The following is a 6,632-nucleotide window of genomic DNA, read 5'->3' as shown; positions in this document are numbered from 1 at the left end:
TGAGATCATAACCAGAGCTACTGTGAGGTCTGACATCCATTCCTGGCAGGAACAAGCAGCCTCCAAATACTGTTTATTTGTACCTCATACACAGCTCAGGAGCTAATGCAATTCCTGTTATACACAGCGAGGTTTCCAAGGTGTGATGTAGCCAGGGCTGAGGTGCTTTGTATAATGGATGCTTGCTCTGGGAGCCATTTCAGCTGGGGGGCTGGCTAGGTGTGACGCACGCCTAGAAAGGGTTAAACATCCTCCAAAATAAATAACCCCCAAAAGAGATATAGGGAGATAATGTTTGTGTTTTGGGGAATTTACATATGTATGAATAGGGTCCACGATGTAATCAACAGTCCCTGCCTATGCTGTATTCTGATATCATTTAAATGAATTGTAAACACGGGATATCTCAGTATGCATCTCTCTTTGAAATGTACTATGAATGGTGGAGGAAAAAGCAAATGGCCATATGTTAATTCGTATAGCTAAGTACTGGAGATGGACGTCCTTCAAAGTCATCCTAATTCCCTTTTGTTCCTCGCGGAAATCCCAACTTGTCAAAAGACACAAAATTGTATAAAAGATCCTTGGGTCCTGATTCTGTCATCTCAGATCTGCTTAGACTTCATCAGGGGAAGTTTGAGTCGCAAGACTGAGGTTATGCTGGTATGCCCTGAATATGAGATTTGGACATTCGACTATAACCTATGAACTATTTCTGAAAGAACTCTTTGCAACTACGAAGCTCACCATCCCTGCTATGAATCTGCACCTCAATGAATTGAACTCATGTCTGTATGTACATTGATCTTTTAACAACTCTCTCTCTCTCTTTTGTTTTTTAATAAATTTTAGTTTAGTTAATAAGAATTGGCTGTAGCGTGTATTTAGGTAAGATGTGAAACATTCATTAACCTGGAAGGTAATGTGTCCGATCCTTTGGGATTGGTTGAACCTTTTCTTTTATATGATGAAATAAGATTTACAGAAATTTTCATCATATTTGACATGGGTACCTAGATGGAGGCCTGAAGCTGGATCACTTTAAGGGAACTGTGTTGTTTGGACTTCTGAGTAACCAGTAAGGTAATAAAGAAGCTGTTTTATGCTGGTTTGGTGAATCTATGTATTGGAATATGAACCTTCTGTATGGGGATTGTCTGCCCCATTCTTTGCAGTTCACCCTAATTGAGTGACCACAGCTGGCTCCCCACTAGGACCCCGGTCACAGTGGCATAGTCATGCTTGGATACACATTACCACAGTTTAATTGGGTTTTTGGATCAGAACCACACATGCTTGTTAAAATTTAATTATGATATTGGGGAGTTTAAGGGTTAAAAAGCAGTTACAGTGAGTGACCCATGATCAAGATCCTGACAGAAAAAGCCTGGAAGAATTGTGCTTACAGAGAGGGTCGCATTTTAAGCAAAAGGCCGCAGAGCAGGAACTGAAAAATCTGTTAATTGCCAGTGATAAGGAAGCAGACCCATCGAAAATGTTTGCAGTGAGAAACCAGCAGCTAGAACTTGAACAAAAGCAAAAAATAGCTGATATGTAAGGAGAAGCTGCTGAAAGAGAACGCCTGTGTTTTGAACATGAACAAAAAATGGCATATATTCGATTGCAGGAACTAGAAGCTAAGGCAAAAGTGGACAGACCTAAGCTCCAACTCAAGAGAATAAAGCAGGGGTGGGCAAACTTTTTGGCCCAAGGGCCACATCTGGGTATAGAAATTGTATGGTGGGCCATGAATGCTCACGAAATTGGGGCTGAGGTGTGGGAGAAGGTATGGGCTCTGGGCTGTACATACAGGTTCCAGGGTGGGGCCAGAAATGAGGAGTTCAGGGTGCAGGAGGGGGCTCCAGGCTGGGACAGAGCAGTTGGGGTGCGGGGGTGGGGTGGCGTGTGAAGGCTCTGGCTGGGGGTGCAGGCTCTGGGGTGGGGCTGAGGATGAGGGGTTTGCAGTAGAGGAGGATGCTCGGGGCTGGGCCCGAGGGGTCTGGAGGGCGGGAGGAGGATCAGGGCTGGGGCAGGGGGTTGGGGCATGGGGGGGTGGCTCAGGGGTGCAGGCTCCAGGCAGCGCTTACCTCAAGCAGCTCCCGGAAGCAATGGCATGTCCCCCCTCCAGCTCCTACATGGAGGCGCAACCAGGCGGCTCTGCTGCGCGTTGCCCCGTCCGCAGGTGCTGCCCCTGCAGGTCCAGTTGGCTGCCGTTCCCGGACAATGGGATCTGTGGGGATGGCACATGGGGCGGGGGCAGCGTGCAGCATGGAGCCCCCTGGCTGCTCCTATGTGTAGGATCCTGAGCGGGGACATGTTGCTGCTTCCAGTAGCTGCGTGGAGTGGCCCCCAACCCGGCTCCCCGGCTAGAGCACCAGAGTGGGGCAAGCCCCAGACCCAGCTCCCTAGCAGGAGCTTGAGGGCCGGATTAAAATGGCTGCCTGGCTGGATGTGGCCCGCGGGCCATAGTTTGCCCACCCCTGGAATAAAGGAACAAGAGGAACTGTATCATCCTGAAAAACCAGTTCCTCTCAACAACAAAGATGGTGATAGAATCTATCCAGTTTGTAACCGTGTTGGTATGTTGTTTGACTCTAAGCAGTTGTCTGTGTAACCAAATTTACCTCAACACTGCCACCTTTTATGTAAATGCTTTTAATGTGAGCTCAGGTGAAGGTAACCCCATAACTTGTGCAGAGAATGTAAAAGTCAATGGTAAAAGCTGTTTAGGGCAAATTACAGCTTCCAAAATCACTCTTGTTAAAACAGATTTTGTCAAAGAGGAAGATTATTTACCAAATCAGAGTGTGAATATTGTAATCCTCTATGAGTTTACTGTAAGTGTGCCTTTAGCCAGAATCCATCTTGAATGAAATGGTGTTAAACATGAAATTATAGCTGGTGTAAGGAAGGTATTGCCTAAGGATCTTTTTATTGGGGATGATATTAAAACTTTGTTCAGTCAAGTTGAGGACATAAACCAGTCACAGGAAAGAAATAATCCTGAACCTGTGTCTACTAGGGGCAAGGATTTGCCTATGGAGGGTTTCCCCAAATGTTTGTATGAGGAAGATAGCTGTTTGTCTGTGCAAAGAAGCAGTGCATATGTGGAAAAAATTCCCAATTGTCTGTCTGTTATCTCAGAAGTGAATCTGACGTTAGATAAGGCTCAGGAAGATATTTCTCTAGAGCAAATTAAAGTTGGTGATCAGGTTAAAGCCCTAATTGAGGAAGAAAAGGGTACATTTTTTATGGGTGATGGAATGTTGGCTAGTAAAGCTTGGGAAAGTAAGTCTGACCCAGGTAAAAGTGATGTGCTTAAAGTAGCTCAGTGTAATAAGACACTATTTCTGGAAAATAGCAGTTTATCTGTTAAGGGAGGGAAAGGCAAAGAAAGTTTAGATGAGCATAGGCAGCCTTCTGAGCTGATGGCTTTGTCTAATCAGCAGTTTGTGAAGGCAAGGTTAGTGGAACATGAGTAACCCTATACCTTATCTGTTACCAGTGTGGAGAATTGTGACAGTGATGGAAATGTTCCTGTGTCTGTTAGGGGTAATGACTTGCCTATGAAGGGAGCTACCCCAATCTCCAAGCAATTGTCCGTGAACAGCCATGTGTGCTGGGACAAAGGAAAAGCTATCCCAAGCTGTTTGTATGGTAAAGGCGAATGTTTCTCCAGCTCTTTTCTGTCTGTAAAGCAGACAGAAGAAGCCTGCCAGCCTATGATGATTGAAGATTTATCAGTTAACCCAGAGCTGATTCTGGATACAACTAAAGCCCAGGAAGGAAGTGGTCCTGAACTTGTGTCTGCTAGGGATGATGATATTGTAGCTAGGTTGCATCCAGTTGATGTCATAAATAGCTCCGAGAGACCAAGCGATTCTGGTGCTTTTATTTTGCCTGTTGCTAGTGTGTTGTTGGGTAAAGATATGACAACCTTGGCTGATCAGGGTGATATCATAGCCAGGGCACAAGGAAAGAATGAAGGTGATTTGACTATGTTACTCACTGACAGAGTGGAAACTTGTAACAAGGAAGAGAATGCTTCTAATCTTTTGACTATGAAGTCTAGCAGTTTACCTGAAAGGGGGTTTTGTGAAAATCCTCCTGATGGGCCAGATGTGATTCTGGATGTATGTGAAACTCAGAAGAAGTTTGGTGATTTCTTTGTTGTGCCAAAGTCGGTTCTGGACATAAATAAAGCTCAGAAAGAATGGGTTGCAGTGCAGGATATTGTAAAAGAAAAGGAATTTCTTAGTGAAGTCTTTAAAGTCTGTGACAAGGAATTGTTTCCATTGACCCTTAATGGGCCATTGTTGATAGTAAACAGCCTCTCTTCTGGGGAACCTGTGCTGGTGCCTAGTGGCCAAAGTCTTTCAAATGAAATTGAATCCACAGAATTTGCTTTGAAGAAAATCCATGGTGGAGAGCTTTGAGGAGATTTTAGGTGGAATAAAAATTGTTAGGGAGTTTAAACAGCCCTATAAGCTTAACCAGCTTGTTGGGGAGACAACAGTGTTGGGACAGGACTGTCTCCATGTTGATTCTTTGAGTAAACAGTCTGTATCTCAGGTTCAGAGGGATGACTGGACAGCTGAATCTGCAGAGCAGGAGGACAGTTGTGCAGTTAATCTCTTGAGCATACAGGGGATGGCAGGTAAATTCTCATCTCTAGATATTTTGGATATGACTTGTAGTCTTTTAGTGTACTTGACATCTGATTCCATGTGGAAGCAGAGGTTGGTAAGGGAAGAACAAAGAAATCTTGAGTCTAACATGCTAGTGAAAATGGATGGTATCTCTTTAGGACAGAGTCCAGCCTTGGAAATGGTAAAGGTTGAGGATTTGAAAACTAGTAAACAAGCTAATGTCTGTGTTGATGCAAATTACCTGATGGACTGGGGTGAGAAAGACTTGCCCATAGCCATTAGCAAAGAGACCTACATGGGACAAAGGGTTAACTCATTGGGTTTGCACAGCTAGGTACCATACTTGGGGCCAAATCAGGCTGAGGCTACGAGTGAAATGAGATTGGGGGGTCTAATCACCAGTGGAGATTTAACTGCATTACAAAAGCATCACGTTGTCTGGTCCAGCTAGAACCATTGTCTAGGAAAGGTACAGAACCAGGATAGCAGGAGATGCTGCAGGTCCAGACGGAGGTGCATGATCAGAGCAGGATGGGGGACGGATGATTGGAAGAGCAGGAGATGTTGTAAGGCAGCACTGAGGTACGATAATGAAGCAGATTGTGGGCAGAAGACTGGGATGTCAGGGAGTGTAGGCAGGGAGGATTGGGGTTCACTGGCAGACCTGTGTGTGCGTGGCAGTGCAGGACTCGAGGAGCAAGGGGTGCTGCAGGTGAGGAATGAGAGTCATCAGCCACTGCATGTGGAGAATCCAGGGCTGGGCTAGTCGAGCATGTGGAGAATCAGGATTGAGCTGTTTGTTCAAAGCCTGCCTGCATCACGTCGGGCCTGGCTCGGTATTAATTCCTCACTTTCACCAGCACCAAATTCATCCAGTTTGAAATGGACAAACAAACAAACAGCTCAAACCAATGAATCATTCTAATGAGAAGACTCTGGCTGGTCAGTGAATCATCCCACAGAGGCAGCCTTAATGAAGAAAAAGCCCCACTGTCCGATCTGTTAAACACAAGCCTTGTCAGGTGGTGCTCTATCATATGAGAGGCTGGAACAAGCATTCAAAGGGAGGTGGCCCTTGAGGGGAGGGCGGGGGAGAAGCCGAGGTCGACTTGTGAAATATGGGCATCTGTTGAGCTGTGATAACTAGCGGAACAATTAGATTATCCCAGCTGTGTGCTGTCATGGATGTTTGTCCTGCCCATGGGAGTGGGGCTCCCTTACTCTGTCCTACGTTACACAAGGAGGGCCATTGATGTCAGTGGGAATCCTGGATGTCATCAAAGGGGAGAGCTCGTTGGAGCACTGGTGGAGGGGCTAGCTGCCTGAGCTTAGACCCATGGGGTAGGGCGGGCTTGAGCGCCAGCGGGCCTGAGCCGCCGCTGGTGCTGCAATGTCCACACAGCTAGTCTTAGCTCGCTAGCGCAGGTCGTGCTAGCACAAGTCTCACTCCCAGCTGCCGTGTAGACATATCCAAAGAGAGCATATAGCCCTAGATTTGTCTCTTCCCCATTCTGCGGGGCAGACAGCACAGAGACCCGTCAGCGCCCCTTCCACATTAGAGAGGCGCCCAAACCAAAACCATGCATCAGAACATGGCTGAACTGTGGCAATATCTGGTTCTGCAGCTGGATCAGAGCTTGGCAGACTGGGCCCATCTTTCCTACAGACCAACAGCTGCAGAGGAGGCAGTGATAGGTTGCATCAGTCACCCCATAACTTCAAAACACATCAGCAGTTCCAGAGTTCAGGTTGGCTGTAGATTTGCACTTTCAGCTGGAACAAAGTTCTGGAAGCCTATCTGTTAGTGCACGTAAATATATTCATCGTATGCCATTCATGCGTGAAAGCGCTCAAATCTAGTTTGTCATTTGCAGTGTTGCATAATTTTTAGTTTACTGTGGTTTCTAAAAAATGTCTAACCTCATCTGAGGCTCAAGCGAGGAACGATTGGTGTTTTGGGTTGTGTTTATGTGCTGGGCTGTG

This window comes from Chrysemys picta, chromosome 10 (genome assembly GCF_011386835.1).
Source record: "Chrysemys picta bellii isolate R12L10 chromosome 10, ASM1138683v2, whole genome shotgun sequence".
Classification (NCBI taxonomy): Eukaryota; Metazoa; Chordata; order Testudines; family Emydidae; genus Chrysemys; species Chrysemys picta.
The sequence above is the reverse complement of the archived record's forward strand: the minus strand, read 5'-3'. Positions refer to the sequence as shown.